Source organism: Drosophila elegans, unplaced genomic scaffold (assembly GCF_018152505.1).
Source record: "Drosophila elegans isolate 14027-0461.03 unplaced genomic scaffold, ASM1815250v1 contig_405, whole genome shotgun sequence".
Lineage (NCBI taxonomy): Eukaryota > Metazoa > Arthropoda > Insecta > Diptera > Drosophilidae > Drosophila > Drosophila elegans.
Genome location: NW_024545792.1, coordinates 28,215 through 49,725, shown reverse-complemented (window position 1 = coordinate 49,725; position 21,511 = coordinate 28,215).

The window sequence follows — 21,511 nt, the reverse complement described above, 5'->3', positions numbered from 1 at the left end:
TTATGTATTCTCGCTCGCTACGTTAACGGGCGGCTTGCCCAGATAGGTTATGGGTTCGTTCCACCAAATTTATATTGGGTGATTGCCTTTGACCAATGAATAACGCAAGAGTTCTGTTGGGATCGTAACTGTCTTTATTTGTCTCCTTATACAAGCCTCGCGGTTCTTCAGCTGCTGCTTCAGCTGCCGCTGTCCTTCGCGGCGTCGCTCCTCGTCGTCGACTGCTTGCTGGTATCTGACTCGTGACGACTCCTTCGAGACTCTGGATATTATGCGAATCCCACTGTCGGGATCGGCAAGGTGTTTCGCCTAGCAGGTAGAACGAGGTTCTGCCTTTTCGCCTAGCCACCTTTATCGCTGGCCCCTAAGTTGGTCCGGATTGTGTCGGCAAGGTGTATCGCCCAGCAGGTAGAACTAGGTTCGACCTCTTCGCCCAGCCACCTTTATCGCAGACTCCACGCAAGGACTCACTGAGCTCGATTTAACCCGTTGGATCTCAGCGTTGAAGCCTCAGCCTTGTAGACTCTCAGTCGTTCGGCGTCTCGACTTTGCGATCTTGATCCTGGTACTCGGCACTTGATTAACTTGCTACTGGTCTCGCGTACACGCACTCGCTCTGATTCTCGCACTATTACTTCCTTGTGTGCTGCGCTTGCGCCGCCTTTTATAGACTGTGATGGTCCCGTTATTTCCCTTTTCCAGCTCGCGTGATCGGGTCCAAGGTCCACTCCGTTAGTTCACGGTGCGTCCTCTTTGTGCGGGTCCGAAGTCCGCAAATTTACCGTTCGACCCTGTTGCCCTTGCCGTGTGAGGGTCCAATGTCCAGCGCGTTACCGTTAATTCACGGTGTCTCCTCGTAAGACTCCCCCGACAGCGCTCTGAAACCCAAATAACAACTGCTGGGCTTCCGTACTGGGATCCACTTTATTGGGCCCGGCCCCCTGCTACCTTTACTCGGTAGCGCTCTCCTCCGCCCAGCATGAGCTTGGCCCACCTGTCCTTGCTGCGCCTCCCTCGCTGCCGTCGCGCCTCTTCGGCCACTCGCGTCGGCCACTCCGCCTCCGAAACCTCCGACCACGGTTCCGCGCCCTCCGACTGCTGTCTCCGCAGCGTCGGCCTCGCCGGTGGGGCTCGCGGCTCCGAGCACGAGATTTGCAGCGCCAGCTTCGGGGGTGGCGCCGCGTCCCGCGACGTCTGTGATGGCTACTCCCATGGCCCCTTCTCCAGCACCTCCTGGGCCTCGCGATCGGCCGTCTCCGCGACGCGTTTCGCCGATTTGTCTTTCGGATCGCGCGGGTTCAACGGCGGTGGGCACTGCCAATCGATGGCCTCGATTGCCTCCCGCATCCGGGCATCCTCGGTCGCGGGCCACGTCCATGTGACCGTCTGCTGATAAAGCCCACTCCTTGGGCTTGCCCGACGGTGGTATCTGCCCTTGGCAGATCCTCCCGAGCCCTGCCGTCGCCCTGCTCAACCGGCGGAAGATCATCCGGTCCCTCGCAGCTCGCAGCTCGCCGCGCCGCGTTGTCCTCGTCCGATGACACCTCGGGACTGACGGTCTCAGTCCCCTCCTCCTCCACACTCGCGTCCTCCTGTCCACTCTCATCAGAGGTTATGTCGACGACCTCTCCGACCTCCGTCGCGCTCGGACCTACATCCTCCTTCTCGGACGGCAATTCCACGTCCGAGATCTCACCGGTGGACTCCTGGTCAGCCTCGCTGACCGTTGCCGGGGATCGCGACACCAGGGGGGACGCCAGAAGCTGGAGGACGGAATCGGAGTCCCGTCTCCATTTCGCTACTGGATGTTCCCCGGCGCGCTCATCCCTCACCTCGTGCTCCACTCGTTGCTGGGTGCTGTTGCTACGTGCGCTCATGTTGATGATCTTTATTGGAAAGATCTGAACCATGCCGCGCCGTCACTGACGAAACCTCGGTTCTTCCGCGTATCCTCGGTTCCGTTATTCGCGGAGACGTGTACCGGTAACGGGACTCGCTCTCCGCTCTGTGCGGTAACGGTGCCCTCCGTGTACACGTCTCCTACGCGACCCGTGCATGTGTGCGTTTAGCCAGTAACGGTGCCTACGGATTTTTAACCCTCCCTGTCCCGCTCTCGCGCTCCTGATGTGTGTGCCTGTGTGTGTGTGCTTGACCGTTAATTTCGATACCGTGTATCGTCCTCCCCCTTTCTTCGGTTAGGGTACAGTGCTCCTCCGACACGCCGGATTTGTTGAGACTGTCGTGCCGCAGGTTGCAAATAACCGGAGAGTCGAAATTAATTATTTCAAACATTCCTTCGTATCTGGGGGCCAGTTTCGCCGCGAATCCTTCTGCTGCCTTGGATAGTTGGTGCTCTTTGGCCCATAACGGGTCTCCGATCTGTGATTTCCAAGGGCGCCTCCGGAGATTGTAGTGGCGCGCCTGATCCTGCGCCGCCTTCTCCATGTTCCGTCTGACCAGCTCGAAGATTTCGTTTATTTTTTTCGCATTCTCCGACGGGGTCTGGGTTTCCCTTCCTGTGCCGGTGGTTTCTTCATCAAACAAGGCGCTCTACCCTGCGTGACGAATGCCGGCGAATACTCTGTGATTTCGGCTACACTAGTGTTCACGGCCAGCTGCAATTCTGGCCATTTCTCATCCCACGTTCTCTGGTCTTGTCCGGCGAACTGGGCGATCATTGTTTTTACAGTTCTATTGGCCCTCTCCGTGGGATTTTCTTGTGGTTTTTACGGGGCTGTGAACTGGTGCCGCACTCCCAACTCTGTCAAGAACCGCTTGACGCATACTGTGGCCCAGGGCTCCTCTGGATCTGTGTGAGCATTTTTCCGGCTGCCTGGAGCTGACTGGGCTTGTACCTGAGGCAGCTCTCACAGTTCCGCACGTGCTTCCTAATGTCGCGGTGCACGCCCGGCCAATAATACCTCGCTGCCACCCTCGCGATCGTCTTCCGGCTGCCCATGTGTCCGGCCGTCGGCATATCGTGGTTCTCGGCCTTGACTCGCTGCCTTGACCCGATTGGTACGCATAGCTTCCATGCGACCACATCCTCGTTGCCTGCTCTGTGAGGAATGTGCCGATACAGCCGGTCGGCCTCCACTAAGTAGTCCGGATATTTTTGGGGGTTCTGTGCTATCTTGCCCCTTATGTCCCTTATACAACTACATTCGGCTTGTTTTGCTGGCTGACCAGGTGACTTCGTTTTCAACCTTCGGCAGGTTTGAGGTAAGGGCTGCCCCGATAGTGCGTCCGCCACAATATTGAGCTGGCCTTTCCTGTATGTGATTTCGAAGTCGTATTGCTGGAGCTCCAGTGCCCACCGTGCGATTCTTCCGGTTGGGCTCTCGATGCTATTCAACCACTTCAGGGCCATATGATCTGTTATCACTTTGAAGTCGTATCCCTCCAGGTATTGCTTTAATTTCCTTATGGCCCACACGATTGCTAAACATTCCTTTTCAGTGGGGGAGTAATTCTTTTCCGACCCGTTTAGGGTCCGGCTGGAATAGGAGATCACCCGCTCACCCTGGTCGGAATTTTGAGTGAGAATGGCGCCCAGCCCATAATCGCTGGCATCGGTCTGCAGCACAAACGGCTTTGTAAAATTCGGGCATGCCAAAATTGGGTCGGCGAACAATCTTGCCTTGACAGCTTCAAAGGCCTGCTGGTAGTCGTCGGTCCATTCCCATTTGACACCCTTTCGGAGAAGGCACAAAATGCCTGTACCACGACGCCACTTCCAAATACTACCGCAGTTCTTTGGCAGTTGCCGGTGGTTTTACCAATGCTATCGCTGATACCTTTTCCGGATCCGTCCCGATGTCTTGGTCTGTAATGCGATGCCCTAAGTATTGAAGTTCCTTCCTGAAGAATTTACACTTATCAGCGTTTTCTTTCAGGTTCGCCGCTCGCAGTCTTCTGAATACTTCCTTCAGGTTCCGCATGTGCTCTTCTAGTGTCCATCCGATGACGATTATGTCATCCTGATACGCGAAAGCGTGCGGCATCATTTCGGGTCCAATTACCTGGCCCAACGCCCGCTGGAATTTTGATGATGCCGAGTGTAAACCAAAAGGCATAACTTTCCATTGAAACAGGCCTTTCCCTGGCACTGTGAATGCGGTGTACTGCCTGCTGGCTGCCTCCAACGATATCTGCCAGTACCCGTCGAGGCTGCTAATATATTTTGCTTCTCGGAGTTGGTCCAGGGTGTAGTTGATAATCGGCATTGGATATGCATCCTTCACGGATTTTGCGTGGATCTGGCTGAAATCCACAAAGAGTCTCCATTTCCCGGTCTTCTTTCTCACCATGACTATTGGTGAGCTGTACGGACTCCTTGACGGTTCGATGCAGCCCTTTTCAAGTAGCTCGTCTACTTTGGCGTTGATCTCGCCCTGCATTTTTGGATTCTTCGGACAGTACCGCTGTTTGACCGGCTGAACGTTTGACGTGCCTTGCAGATTTCCCAGGCTCTCCAACTCGGTCTTTAATCGCGGCTTCCACGATTGCTATCGGCAGTTTTTCCTCTAGCCAGCCTCGGTGTCTGTCCCTCGCCAGTATTATCACTATGTGACCTGCGCATTTCACCTCGGCGCCGATTTTGGTGAGCAAGTTCCATCCTAGCACCAGTGCGTCGATCAATCCTGGGAGGATCAGCAGCTCCATTCATATTTTTTTTTGTGCCAAGTCCGATTTCAATTTCTAGCTGCGATTTTGCGTCTCCGCATCTACCGTCCGCCATCCGTACTTGCCTCTTTGTGGGGCAGCCTGTCCGCTAGCTCTTTGCTGATGAAACTCACTGTCGCGCCGGTGTCCACCGTGGCCTTAACGTTCGCGTCACCTATGAGCACTGTGGCAGACAGTTGCATTTCTTCCGTCTTTAGGTCGCCCATTATTTTTGAGAGGCAGCACCTTTTGATCCCTGGCCGCCCCTCAGGGGCTGGGATCGTTGCGCGTTTCCCGAACAGCGCTCCACCGTTCGGACGCCCATCTTTCCGCATCGCCAGTAGAACGTGAGTCGCCGGTTCCGGCACTCCTTCGTCCAATGGTCCGCGCCCCCGCATCTGCTGCAAGCGTTGGCCGGATTCTGGATAAATCCACTGCGATCGGCTGGTGGTCCGTGTTCCTGCGGCGTATGCCTCCGTGGCGCCTCCGTGTCCTCCTGGCACCGCCTACACACCGCACCCTGCTCTGCCCTTGGCCTTGGCACTGGGCGGTTCTGTGTCCTCTGGGAGTGGTTTTCCATTTCAAACTGCTCCCGTTGCTTCTCCAGCTCCTCGAACTCGACTGCCAGCGCCATCAGGGTGTCCAGGTGCCGAATATCGTACGGCCGGATAAACATTCGGAGGGCCGGCGTGCTGTTCTCCTTTATCCTGTTCAGGACTTCTTTGGCAGACATTCCCAGGGGCCGCATCATCGTCTGCATGTCCAGCATGTAATTCTTAAATTTTTCCCCGTATGTCTGCCTCCGCTGTCTGACCTAAGCTGAATATAAAGTCTCCCCAGTTGTCCCACTGCCGGTTGTTGGCTATGAACCACTTTAGGGCTCTGGCATGCAGCAGCTCCGGCATTGCTCGTGGGATCTGGTTTATATCCAGACCATATGTCACGGCTGACCACTCCACCTGCTCCAAGAACTCCAGTGGTTTGTCGTTGCCGTCATACCGAAAGTTCCACTCTCGGACTTGCTTGGCCACCTTGGCGTAGTCCTGCGAATGTGGCCGTACGCTTTCTTTCCTCTCGCGGCTGCCTTCTCGCTGCCTGCCGTCGCTTGCCATGCTCTGAATATCCAGGCTTGCTATAAGGCCTTCGGCATCTGCGATTGTCAGTTTGACTTTTGGGACCGGCAGCTTCCGGAATTCGACCTCCAGACTTGTCACTAACTCTGCGACCGGGTCTTTTGTTATGCGGTCAACCGTCTCTGCCAGGGTCTTCCTCATCGCCTCTACCGAGCCCTCGAGTTCTGTTCCCAAAACATTGCTCACCTCGGCGAAGTCCTCCTTCCTGAGATTATAAATCCAGGACTTTCCCATCTTTGATCTTTTGTTCTCTTGGTCAGGGCAATCACTCATGGGCGCCAGATGTAACGACCTGATTTCTTATGTATTCTCGCTCGCTACGTTAACGGGCGGCTAGCTCAGAGAGGTTATACCTTTGACCAATGAATAACGCAAGAGTTCTGTTGGGATCGTAACTGTCTTTATTTGTCTCCTTATACAAGCCTGCTGCTGCTCCTCGTCGTCGTCCTCTGCGGCGTCGCTCCTCGTCGCTGTCCTTCGCGGCGTCGCTCCTCGACGTCGACTGCTTGCTGGTATCTGACTCGTGACGGCTATGCGATATTATGCAAACCCCACTGTCGGGACCGGCAAGGTGTTTCGCCTAGCAGGTAGAACGAGGTTCTGCCTTTTCGCCTAGCCATCTTTATCGCAGGCTCCCTAAGTTGGTCCGGATTGTGTCAGCAAGGTGTATCGCCTAGCAGGTAGAACTAGGTCCGACCTCTTCGTCCAGCCACCTTTATCGCAGACTCCACGCAAGGACTCCCTGAGCTCGATTTAACCACGACCTAGCACCCGTTGGATCTCAGCGTTGAAGCCTCAGCCTTGTAGACTCTCAGTCGTTCAGCGCCTCGACTTTGCGATCTTGATCCTGGTAGTCGGCACTTGATTAACTTGCTACTGGTCTCGCGTACACGCACTCGCTCTGATTCTCGCACTATTACTTCCTTGTGTGCTGCGCTTGCGCCGCCTTTTATAGCCTATGATGCTCCCGTTATTTCCCTTTTCCAGCTCGCGTGATCGGGTCCAAGGTCCACTGCCGCACCGTTAGTTCACGGTGCGTCCTCTTTGTGCGGGTCCGAAGTCCGCAAATTTACCGTTCAACCCTGTTGCCCTTGCCGTGTGAGGGTCCAATGTCCAGCGCGGTACCGTTAATTCACGGTGTCTCCGATTTGCCCGGGTCCAAGGTCCTTTGTTTACCGTTTGACATCGTTGCCCTTGACTCCTCCGGCATTCTCGCCTGCTTCGCTGTTGCTATGCAGCTCTCCTGCATCGGAATTTGTGAGGAGTTTTAAGACTCCTCACAATTTCAATTTGTAATTATTTGTTTGTTTAGTTGTGCGTGATTTGAAGTTTCGTCAACAGGTGAGTACCACCAAAAAGTGTTTAAGCAAGTGAAATACTAAGTAAATTGTGTTTTTAGCCATGTACAGCAACAGGCACATTTATCCCTAAAATAAAGAGGAGAAAGAAAAAATCCTAAGACTTAGGAAAAGAGGAAAAAAATGCGCCGGAGTTACAGTCCTGCTACCGAAGGAGTAGAGGAGGTCTCATATGCTGGTATGACTTCATAAAATGATGGAAGGAAGCTTGCAAACAAAACGACTGTATTGAATGCTAATTTATTTCAAACAAGAAAGAAAGCAAACTTCGGCAAGCCGAAGTTCATATACCCTTGCAGCTATTGCAAAAAGGAAATATTACTGAAAACATAAAAATTATGATTTACTTGCGTATATGTTTAAAAACATTGAAGCCATGATGATTTGCAGCTTAATTATTAGATAGTTATTTTATATATTTTTATTATTTCTATGGGAGCTATATGATATAGTCGTCCGATTTTGATGACGTTTAAACCGTAATTCTTAATTATTTAACCGTTACTATTTTTCGGAGAAAAGTTATTATTTTTTTTTGTGTTTTTTTCGATTGTTCCTATGGGAGCTGTATGATATAGTCGTCTGAAATTTAAACCATAATTCTGAAATATTTAACCATTACTATATGTCAAAGAACTAAAAAAAAATTAAAAAACAGCAAAGTTGTAATTTTTTTTAATTTATTCTTTCGATTGTTCCTATGGGAGCAATATGCTATAAACGTCCGATCTGGCTCGTTCCGACTTATATACTACCTGCAATAGAATGACAACTTTTGGGAAAGTTTCATGCAGATAGCTTTAAAACTGAGAGACTAGTTTGCGTAGAAACGGACGGACAGACGGACAGACTGATAGACGGACGGACAGACGGACATGGCTAGATCGACTCGCCCAATGATGCTGATCAAGAATATATATACTTTATGGGGTCGGAAATGTCTCATTCACTGCGTTGCAAACTTCTGACTAAAATTATAATACCCTCTGCAAGGATATAAAAATCCTTGTAGAGTCAAATAACAAAAAACTATAAAAGAAGCAAACTTGCAGTTATTGCAAAAACTTTCACCTATACTTCAGTACTAATTCTGTTTTAACAAACTACGTTTGACAAGTCTTTAAAGCTTAAATAACTAGAGAGGAAGCAAACTTCGGCAAGTCCAAGCACCTATTCCAAAAATTAAAATTTTTTAAAACAATATTTTTATTTTTATGCTTTTATGCTTTACAATCAGCTATTTGATATCGTGGTCTGATATAAATAAAATTAGAACCGTAATTCTGAAACAATAAACCATTAGTTTGTTTGGAAGTATATTCAAATCAATTTAAAAACAGCATAATAATAATTTTTTCATATGATATCCCGATTGTTCAAAGGGGAGCTGAATGATATAGACGTCCGATCCGGTTCGTTTCAACTTCTACTAATAGTTTTAAAACTGATGGTTTTCGTAGAAACGAGTGGACAAACAATCGGAAATGGCTAGATCGACTCTTATAATGATGTTGTTAGGGTAGGGAACGTGTTCTTCTGACTAAAATTTCAATACCATTTGTAAGGATTTAAAAATTAAAGAAAAAAATATTTGATCCTATAGAACATTAAAATTTGAATAATTTCGTTGTCTTTAAGATATTTGCTTACATCTTGCTCATTTTTTTGCAAAGTATCTGATTTCAAAAAAGTTAGCTTAAATTAAGATGAGTTTTAAATTAAAATTTAAAACAACAATTTTTTACAATATTAAATGAAAATGTTTCTTCCTTTAACCTGAAACCATTTTTTCATAGCATATTCCTCACTAAATTGGTGTTAGACATTTTTAGGGGGAAATTCTGGCCTAAGCAGCGTTAACTTCGTCAAACTGAGAAAAGTATCGAAAACATTCATGCAGAAAAATTCCTTATTTACCAAAAGTTGAGGAATTTTGAGGGATATAAACTTAAAAAAATAAAAAAAAACCGACTGTAACAATTTTGAAAAATTTGTTGTATTTTTCGTCACGATCGGACCATCACAGCAGATTTTCAATTCTTCGTCTGTATAATAGTAGTGCGCTTTTACACTACATGTACTGTCGTCCATGGTGATATGTATTCGTCCGATCTTAATGAAATTTAAACCGTTAATCTGAAATATTTAACCATTACTATACCTCGAAGAACTCAATAAAATTAAAAGACAGAAAAATTAAGCGACTTCTCAAATCTGCGGATCGAGTATCTCCTCTGACAAGACTAGGCAATAAAACAGAACCAAGCATGATTCAGCGATTAAAAAGAGTAGGTTGGTTAAGCTATAGTTATTTATTATAATCTACAACGAAGGGCAACACAAGACATACATCGATGCGATACATATGTAGTTGATATTGGGGACTCTTAACGGGAAAGCAATATTCTAAATTATGACAGACAAGTAAAGTAAATAATAATTTACTTAAGGATCAAATAAAAACAAATTATTTCGATCATCGCTTAAAAAACCAACAACACTCATAGCCTAGTTAATTAAGGGGCAAGAAAAAGTACTAACCCACTAACTTAATATATACGTTCCAGTGGCATATTATGAAGAGAATAGCCTATAAACGTATTCTAATAAAAAGTCATTTAAGAGGTTAGATTAATTCCATCTCTGTAAACAATATACATATGACTGTAAGCCGAAACCCGACTGCAAATTATTATAGGATAAGCAAGGTATAACACATCAGCATACATTGGTACGCGAGAAAGTGTTAATATAAAGGAAAGATCATTGATGAATAGAGTAAACAGCAAAGGGTTTAAAAGACTACCCTAAGGCACACCAGATGTTATGTATATCTTATTGGTATCGCACTTTTAAAAATATCTCACTGAATAACTTGGAGTCCAAGCTAATAAACTCTTCAGACACCCGAGCTAAAATGATTCGAATAAAAAAAGAGAATCAAAGGCCGCCTTGAAATCTGTATGTATAACCAGGGATTAAACCCGAATCAAATATCGGTTTCGGTTACTGTTACGGCTACAACCAATATAACTATTTGGACTACGGTTTTGGTATTTTTATTTCAGTTGCGGACACGTACCGCAAACAAAACAAGTTGCGGGTACCGTTATTCAACCGGTTCAAATAAAAATAAAATTTCTAACATTATTACTAATTTTTATAGTTATCGTAATATCAGCGAAGTTTCTAGAAGCTTTGATTTTTTTTATCTGTACGCTTTTCAACTTCATATATTGATCTGCGTACACATGTTTTAGTACGGCTATGAAAGTTTCAGATAATTAATTTTCAAACGAAACTTGCAAACGGTATTGAAACAGACAGGCAGACGGTCAGACGGACAGACGGACATGGCTATATCAACTCCCCGATTGATCATGATGAAGAATATATACACTTTATCGGGTCGAAAATGTCTCCTTCACTGCGTTGCAAACTTCTAATGCCCTCTGCAAGGGTATAACAATTTTTTCTCTCTATTTTTCTATTGTAGAAAAACAAATCGTAACTTTTCTCATTTTTAAATTTTGTTTTAATTCTTTTGGGAAACGACATCATTTAGCTGTCATACGAACGATCTAATTACTAAGTTAAAAATCATCATAGCTTCAATTTTTTTTAACTTATAGGCATATTGTTTGAAATGTAGATGTTTAAAATAATATTTCAGTTTTGGAATATCTGCAAGAATATATAATCATCGGCTTCCCAAGTTTGATTGTCTTAAATAACATTTATTTGCAAGTTTCTTTTTTATACCCGTTGCTCGTAGAGTAAAAGGGTATATTAAGTTCGCTGAAAAGTATGTTACAGGTATAAAGTATATAAGTGACGTATTACCAAATACTCCAGATATCAAGCCTAACACCCAGCCTGTATATCCCGAGATACCCATTACTTCATTTGTCAAACATAACACCCAGCCTGTATATCCCGAGATACCCATTACTTCATTTGTCAAACATAACATTTCAGAGCCTACTATAGGAGTTATTCAAATTAATCAGACATAAACATTTCCCGTTAGACATAAACATTTCCCACGCCTGTTATCAACAGTCCCCTTATTATAAACATTTCACACGCCTTTACCGACGACAGCAGACATAAACAAGTGGTAAACTTTTAAACAAAGGGTCCAGCATGAGAACCCATTCATCAGCATAAAAGCTTTGACCAATCCAAATTTAATAAACAAAAGATGCAGCCTGACAACCCACCCATCAGGCCACCAATTCGACCAAGTCCACTTTCGCTGCTAGCGTCGCTGTCACTGATAAAAGCCATAGTTATAAGAATAATGCAATTGTAAAGACAGTTCAATTTTGGGAATCTAACTATAAAGACATTACCAATAAAACTCCACTGTATATTAAAATAAAAATCGCTTTTTTTTAATATATCGCAAAGTGAAAAATCTAATTGGCGCAGCCGGTAGGAAACAAGTAACATCCTCGCGAGTGAATACCTAAAAAGGATATCAAAAAATCACTTCGTGATAATAAATTTATTTATATCCGCAAAACGAACTTACTTAAAATATTGTGAAAATAAAACAACAACATTAGTCAAATCACGAATGGGGATTTCTAGTGTCTAAATTCAGCGATAATACTCTTATTACTGATATATTTCGTGTAAACAAATTTTTTTTAAGAATTTAAAAAAATGTATTAAAGTGTAAAAATGGAAATGCCATCAACATCAGCCGCAGCCACAGCCGCAAAAGCAACACAAAATCTTACAGACGTGGCCATGAACCATTTTCTTCTGCAACAGCAGATAAACAAATTTAATGGAGTCTCACTCTACTTGGCTCTCTTCATAAAGGAAGTTGACGAACTAGTTTACCGTTTACCGACAACATCAGAAGCCCAACATCAAATTATACAAGCAGCCATCCGAAACCTTCAAAAAGGACGAGCCCGAACATTGCTGATAAGAAATGTACCACAGGAATGGAAGGAATTAAGGACTTTACTTATCAGCGAATACAACAGCGCAACACCTCCACATCGGATGATTATGGAATTACGTGAGACTAAATATAAAAATAATTTACGTAGATTTGTTGAAGAATTAGAAGAACAAACAAGTAGAATATGTTGTAAACTCAGCTTAGATAACAAACCATCAAACACGGTTTTAGTTTCAAGAACAGTACAAACATATATTACGTTGAGCAATTTTGATATATCAACTCCTCTTAAATTAAAACAAGCTGCCCAAGCTGTAGGATTTTTTGTAGATAAACCTTTAAATACCCGCTCGCATACATCCCAAAACTCTAATGATGACGACGAATATCCATATTTTAGATCAGCAAGAAACTTTAACCCAAATAATCAGTCAGATAATAGTCAAGGAGAAAGAATCCAAAATAATAACTACCAAAATCGATATAACAACAATAAACAGAGACAGAACAAGTTCGACTCAAATAGGAACTGGGGTAATAATAGCAGTTATAATAATAATTCTTCTGGCAATCAATATTATGCTAGATCTTTTCAAAATAATCAAGTACAAAATGCCCAGACTAAAAGTACTAATATTCCCCAAAAACGTGCCCGAACCTCAGACTCAGGTCAACAACGTAGAACTGAGCCAATGGACACAATTGAAAATTTTCAGACAACAGCCTCGGAAGAAACACCACCGCATAAAAAATTAAAATTGATAGCAAACTATGCCTCTGTCTTATTGATACAGGCTCAAGCAAAATTTAATAAACGAAAACTTTTTGAAATATCAAATTAAAAACATTTTGACAAAAGTCCAAACGATAGGAGAATCAGTAACTTTAGAGAAATATATCGAATTTAGCATCCCAAAATTATTTTCATCTAAGCAAACTTTTTTTTTTTTTGAACTTTTCAAATCACTATGATATTCTTATAGGAAGAAAAATTCTAAAAGAAACCTCACCCAAAATTGATTTCATGAGAAACACTATAATTCTAAATAATTACGAATTCCCAATGATAAATATAACAGAGGAACGTAATCAAACCTTTTCAGGTATTACAAATGATGACGAATATATTTATGCCATGCAAACAGACTTAACAAATAATTACTTAAGAGACGATCACTTAAATAACTAAGAAAAAACTGAGCTTCATTATTTAATGTCCAAGTATTTTGATATTCACTATCGCGAAGGTGACAATTTGACTTTCACGAACGAAATCAATCACATAATAAAAACAAAACATGAAGAACCGATTTATAGGAGACCATATAGTTATCCCTACATTTATGACACAGAAGTAGAAAAACAAATTGAGGAAATGATAAATCAAGGTATTATCAGAAAATCAAAATCTCCTTATTGTAGTCCTATTGTAATGGTACCAAAGAAAAAGGATGCATCGGGCATTCCCAAATTTCGTATGGCCATTGATTACAGAGGACTCAATGAAATAACCATAAATGATAAATTTCCTATTCCGAACATGGATGAAATATTAGATAAATTAGGTAAATATCAATACTTTACAACATTAGACCTAGCTAAAGGATTCCATCAAATTAAAATGAACCCAGGATCTATACAAAAAACTGCATTTTCCACCAAGAAAGGTCACTATGAGTATAATAGGATGCCATTTGGTCTAAAAAATGCCCGCGCGACATTTCAGCGTTGCATGAATAATATTTTATACGACCTAATAGGTACCCATTGTCTTGTGTATTTGGACGATATTGTCATATTTTCAACCTCTTTGCAAGAGCATATCCAATCTCTTAGAAAAGTATTCGAACGTCTTCGCAGATCAAATCTTAAACTGCAATTAGATAAATGTGAGTTTATGAAACGAGAAACTGAATTTTTAGGACATATAATTACAACTGAAGGAATCAAAACTAATCCAAATAAGATTCAAGCTATTCAAGATTTTAAAATTCCAAACTCTCCGAAACAAATAAAATCATTTTGAGGTCTTTGCGGATTTTATCGCAAATGCATAAAAGACTTTGCAAAAATTGCAAAACCAATGACTCTTTTGTTTAAAGAAATTCTCACATATCCGGATTTCGAAAAAAAGTTTGATTTAACTACAGATGCAAGCAATTATGCATTAGGTGCGGTTTTATCACAAGAAGGTAAGCCTATTTGTTTCGCCAGTAGAACTTTAAATGAACATGAGTTAAATTACGCAGCTATTGAAAAAGAATTACTAGCTATAGTATGGGCAACCAAATATTTCCGCCCTTATCTTTTTGGAAGAAGTTTTAAAATATGCTCAGACCATAAACCGCTTGTTTGGTTACATAATATAAAAGAACCTAATATGAAGTTACAACGTTGGAAAATTAAACTTAGAAAGTTTGATTATGAAATAAAATACATTAAAGGAAAAGAGAATAAAAAAAAGGAAACTAAAGATAAAAAATTTGAAGAAGAAGCTTTTCAAAATGATGATGAATTAGAAACTACTGCAGCAACAGTGCATAGTGCACAAGAAGATAATGGCAACTGCATACAGATCACTGAACGACCTATTAACGTTTTTAATCACCAACTAATATTTGAGAAGGGAAATAAAGACACTAAATAACTTATTCACTACTTTAACAAAACTATTAACAAAATAATTTACAGTGACATGACTGACCGTTTAGCAAAAGATATAATTATAAAATTCATATGTGGACACAATTTTGTTATGTTCATTGATAATGACGAAGACTTTGCTATCTTTCAACGAGCCTATATGGATTTAATTGAACCAAACACTGGTACAAAATTAATGAAAACTTCAGTAATACTTCCAAACTTGTCCACTTATGCAGACTTCCACGAAAAAATATAAGAAATACACGAAATGACAATACACCAAGCCATTAAAAAGTCGTATGACGATTTTAAAATTAAATATTATTTCCCAGACGCACAAAAACTTATTCAAAACATTATAAATAAATGCGAGGCCTGTAATTTATGCAAAGCAGAGCACAGAAAAGTTGCACTCCCTTTGAAAAGACTCCTGAAACTCAAAATTTTTGTGATTAATATGTTATTGACCAACGTAAATTTTTGACATGTATTGAAATTCATTCAAAATTCATTTCTATTATAGAAATAAAAACCACAGACTGGATTGAAAGTAAAAAAGCATTACTCAAAACTATTAAAATGGATCAAAATCCCGGCCTAGAATCCAAATCTTTACAAAACTGGCTACAGAAAGAAAATATCAATATTGAAATCACTAGTAGTAAAACCGGTATAGCTGACATAGAGGATTCATAAAACAACGAAAAACTTATAATCATAAATACACTCTCAGATGCTAAAGACAAATTAATGAATATAGAAAAAGCAACTTATGTCTACAATCACGAAATAACCCATGATGCCACTGGTAAAACCCCTGCTCAAATCTTTCTTTATGGTATGGAACCGAGTAAAAATATGCAAAAACAAAAAGAACATAAAATAGATAAAATTAATAAAAATCGCGAGGAACATGAAGTGGATCTAAGATATACCAAAGTTGAAAAAGAAATGAAACGTAAAGCGAAATTAGTAAACCCATTCAAAAATACAGGTGCATTAGAACAGAAAGACGAAAATCATTGGCAAGAAACTAATAGGGGTCATAAAGTAATAAAACACATAACTAAATTTAAAGAAAGCTAAAGCGCAAAATCTCTCTAATCATTCCAGGGAATCTGACAATACTGACTCTGATCTTGAAAATGATCTTGATAATGACGTGGACGAATGTAACATCGACAACAGCTCAACAAATTAGTATTACACCTATCACTTCAAATAACGGTTATTTACTTCTGAACACAGGGATTGTAAAACTACCTTTAAGTTACGAACATCATATGATACAGATTAATCAAACAAAAATATTAGAAACATGGCACTTTAATTACGTACAAAATATTGCCTTAGCACTAAAACAACTAAAACATGAAATCAAGGGAATTATTTCTACACAAAGACAAAAACGAGGATTAATTAATATTGTAGGAACTGCTTATAAATACTTATTTGGAACATTAACAGAAGACGATAAAAAAGAGCTAGAAGATAAATTAGAAAATTTACAAGATCAAGTAATTGAAAATAAAGATTTTGATGAAATAGTTACAGTAATAAAAAACAATCCGAAGACATAAAAAAACTTGTGAAAGATGAAGAAGAAATGGATGCATTACACATTTTTAGATATTCATTAAACATTTTCCTTGAGTATATTGAAGATTTACAAATGGGATTACAATTAACAAGAATAGGAATATTCAATCCTAAAATATTGAAACATGAAGAGTTGGATGATATAGACGAAGAAAAACTTTTATCAATCAAAACTTCAGCTTGGATAAGTAGCCAAACTAAAGACACTTTTATTTTAGTTCATATACCAACTTCATTTAAGGAAACCCAAAAATATAGAATTATAAAATACCCAGATAATATAGGCCGACAAATTGACATAAATGATAACTTTTAATATTTTGTAACTGATAAAAACACTGTTTTTTATTTAGAAAATTCACCAAGCTTAGACCAAAAATTTATAATCACTGATCAATGTATCTCTCAAATTCTTACTAATCAACTAGCGAATTGTCAACACACGTTTATATCAGAAAATGAATCTATAAAATATATTGAACCGAACATCATTATAACTTATAATTTAAGCAAAACACAAATTAAACAAGATTGTGAAATATTTAACAAAACGATACAGGGAAACAACATAATACAATTAAGTCAATTCAGAAATAAGAAACATAAAATTTACTACTTCAAAGATTATAAACGAATATAAAATTATATTATCTAGCACGAATGTAACATTATATGAACCAATTCCATTGTTAACAAGAAAGAAAGCAAACTTCGGCAAGCCGAAGTTCATATACCCTTGCAGCTATCGCAAGAATTAAATATTTTTGAAAACATTAAAATTATGATTTACTTGCGTATATGTTTAAAAACATTGAAGCTATGACGATTTGCAGCTTAATTATTTGATTGTTCTTTTATATATTTTTATTATTTGTATGGGAGCTATATGATATAGTCGTCCGATTTTGATGAAATTTAAACCATAATTCTGAAATATTTAACCATTGCTATATGTCGAAGAACTAAAAAAAAATTAAAAAACAGCAAAGTTATAATTTTTTTCAATTATTTTTCCGATTGTTCCTATGGGAGCTATATGCTATAGTCGTCCGATTTTGATGAAATTTTAATCATAATTCTGAAATATTTAACCATTGCTATATGTCGAAGAACTAAACAAAAAATTAAAAAACAGCAAAGTTATAATTTTTTTTCAATTATTTTTCCGATTGTTTCTATGGGAGCTATATGCTATAGTCGTCCGATTTTGATGAAATTTTAACCATAATTCTGAAATATTTAACCATTGCTTTATGTCGAAGAACAAAACAAAAATTTAAAAAACAGCAAATTTATAATTTTTTTCAATTATTTTTCCGATTGTTCCTATGGGAGCTATATGCTATAGTCGTCCGATTTTGATGAAATTTAAACCATAATTCTGAAATATTTAACCATTGCTATATGTCGAAGAACTAAACAAAAAATTAAAAAACAGCAAAGTTATAATTTTTGTTCAATTATTTTTCTGATTGTTCCTATGGGAGCTATATGCTATAGTCGTCCGATCCGGCTCGTTTCGACTTATATACTGAGAGACTAGTTTGCATATAAACGGACGGACAAACGGACAGACGGACGGACAGACGGACATGGCTAGATCGACTCTACTAGTGATGCTGATCAAGAATATATATACTTTATAGGGTCGGAAACGTCTCCTTCACTGCGTTGCAAACTTCTGACTGAAATTATAATACCCTCTGCAAGGGTATAAAAATTAAGAATTCAATTAGTTATCAAGAAAAGCAAGAAACAGTTTACAAGTGGATTGTATTCACAATTTTAATAATTATAGTTTTAACCTTCACTACGTACATCATATTTACCTACAGGCGCCTAGCCAACAAAAAGAAATTTTTGTTAGATTCAACAAGGATGTTGAATGTTATAAAGGAGGGACGAGTGACGTATTACCAAATACTCCAGACATCAAGCCTAACACCCAGCCTGTATATCCCGAGATACCCATTACTTCATTTGTCAAACATAACACCCAGCCTGTATATCCCGAGATACCCATTACTTCATTTGTCAAACATAACATTTCAGAGCCTACTATAGGAGTTATTCAAATTTTCAGACATAAACATTTCCCGTTAGACATAAACATTTCCCACGCCTGTTATCAACAATCCCCTTATTATAAACATTTCTCACGCCTTTACCGACGACAGCAGACATAAACAAGTGGTAAACTTTTAAACAAAGGGTACAGCATGAGAACCCATTCATCAGCATAAAAGCTTTGACCAATCCAAATTTAATAAACAAAAGATGCAGCCTGACAACCCACCCATCAGGCCACCAATTCGACCAATCGAAATCTTCTGATCGAAGTCCACTTTCGCTGCTAGCGTCGCTGTCACCTATAAAAGCCATAATTATAAGAATAATGCAATTGTAAAGACAGTTCACTTTTGGGAATCTAACTATAAAGACATTACCAATAAAACTCCACTGTATATTAAAATAAAAATCGCTTTTTTTAATATATCGCAAAGTGAAAAATCTAATTTATATATTATTTAACAGAATCAATTGCCAAGTTGATCATGTCATGTCCCTCTGTCTATTATCTCACTCTGAGACATGTTAGACTTAGTTATTGAACAGTGTGTCACAAATCAATATCGAGCTTTTAATTTAGAAGTTATTGGCAATATAGTTTGAAGAAGTAATGAACGTCCGCTTCTACGCAAACTAGTCTCTCAGTTTTAAAGCTATCTCCATGAAACCTTTTTAAAAGTTGTCTTCCTATTGCAGGTAGTATATAAGTCGGAAAGAGACGGATCGGACGACTATAGCATTAGCTCCCATAGAAACAATCAGAAAAATAATTGATACAAAATTATAACTTTACTGTTTTTCAATTTTTTTCTTAGTTCTTCTTGTCTTGTCTTCTCTTGCCTTGTTTTTTTCATGTCTTTCTATTGCAGGTAGTATATAAGTCGGAACGAGCCGGATCGGACGACTATAGCATATAGCTCCCATAGGAACAATCGGAAAAATAAATGAAAAAAAATTATAACTTTGCTGTTTTTTAATTTTTTGTTTAGTTCTTCGACATATAGCAATGGTTAAATAATTCAGAATTATGGTTTATATTTCATCAAAATCGGACGACTATAGCATATAGCTCCCATAGGAACAATCGGAAAAATAAATGAAAATAAATTATAACTTTGCTGTTTTTTAATTTTTTGTTTAGTTCTTCGACATTTAGTAATGGTTAAATATTTCCGATTTACGGTTTAAATTTTATCAAAATCGGACGACTATTGCATATAGCTCCCATAGGAACAATCGGAAAAATAAATGAAAAAAAATTATAACTTTTCTGTTTTTTAGTTTTTTGTTTAGTTCTTCGACATTTAGTAATAGTTAAATATTTTCGATTAACGGTTTAAATTTCATCAAAGTCGGACGACTATATCATATAGCTTCAATAGGAACAATCGGAGAAATAAATGAAAAAAAATTATAATTTTTCTGTTTTTTAATTTTTTGTTTAGTTCTTCGACATTTAGTAATGGTTAAATATTTCCAATTTACGGTTTAAGTTTCATCAAAGTCGGACGACTATAGCATATAGCTCCCATAGGAACAATAAAAATATATAAAAGACCTATCAAATAATTGAGCTGCAAATCATCATAGCTTCAATGTTTTTAAACATATACGCAAGTAAATTATAATTTTAATGTTTTCAAAAATGTTTAATTCTTGCAAAAGCTGCAAGGGTATATGAACTTCGGCTTGCCGAAGTTTGCTTTCTTTCTTGTTTTTTTTAAATTTCGACTTATGGAACATTTTTTGCTTATGTGCTATTCTTTCCCTTTTCCTTATTGCAACATTCTAAATAAATTAGGCAGTGTTTAAAAAATGCCGTCAAAGTAGCAAAAGTCGCAAAAATTTTTTTTCCCCAGCTTGCGACTTTTTAAAATGAGCTGTTGATTCTGCTCCTAGAAAAACAGAAGTCGCAGTCGAAGCAAATGCAAAAATCTAAAAGCGACAAAAATCAGAAAGCTTCAAAGGTCGCTGTTTTTCGTTTCATTGCCTGCTGCTAAGCTGCTGCTTACATTTATGAGCGTAAGTCGGAGCTGTGACAGGCACCGAAGTTCATATACCCTTGCAGCTATTGCTGTTTTCAAGAACATTTTATTTTGGTTTATTTGCGTATATGATTAAAAACTTTGCAGCTATGACGATTTCTAGCTCAATTATTCGATCATTTCTATGGCAGCTATATGATATCGGTTTTGATTTGAAAAAAATTAAAAGCAAAGTAGTAAACTATCAAGTGTAGTGCGCTTGGTTTAACCTAATAGTATACCCTGATTAAGGATAAGCTTGAAGTTTCCAACATATAGATAAAGTAAGCCCAGCTCACCACTATTTGATTTATCATACCATTCTAACTTCCACGCCTACGAGCTTTTAAAACTTTCCGCTAAGCAATGATTAGACTTATCTTCACCCGGTCTATTACCTCGTGGCTGCCAAATTATAAGGACATATAGTGTTTTCATAGGATTTTGGGTGCCTTTTAAAGAATTCCCTTCACAGAAAATTTGTACATGCATACATACGCCCTACCACATGGTTTAGGCACCCAGTTCCACACCAAGATCAAAGGGATCTATTGTCTCATAGTGGTTGCACTGCAGATGGATAGCTGCCTTTATTATTGGCCCGTCTATTTTCAATACCTTAACCTTGGTCGGGAGCTCCCATACCCCTCTGTGCGGACCGGCTAGGAACAGCCCTCTGGCCCGGAACCGCTTTCAATCAGCTTCACGGGATGCCAAGTAGATCTCGTCAAGGTGTAACTCGTCAGGATCGGAGTGGCAATTACGGTTTTAGGTGCCACTACCGACAAGCGCTACAAGTTCTTTTAGACCCTCATTTGGCCGCGAAAAAGGCGTTTGTATTTGCGCTGCATATAGGTTATATCGGAAGCGAAAAAGAAAAAAATAATAAAACCTCATAAAGAAATAAATTTTTTTTTTTAACCTATTTTTGTGATAATATATTTTTTGGTATTTTGTGGCCTAGTGTGCTAAGAGATAAAACATGTAAATTTGAAATCAAAAACAAAATTATATCTTACATAAGAAAACGCAAATGGCATATTAACTCCCCACAAGTTAAAAAGCAAGCAGAATAAACGCATGCAAGCAGTGACC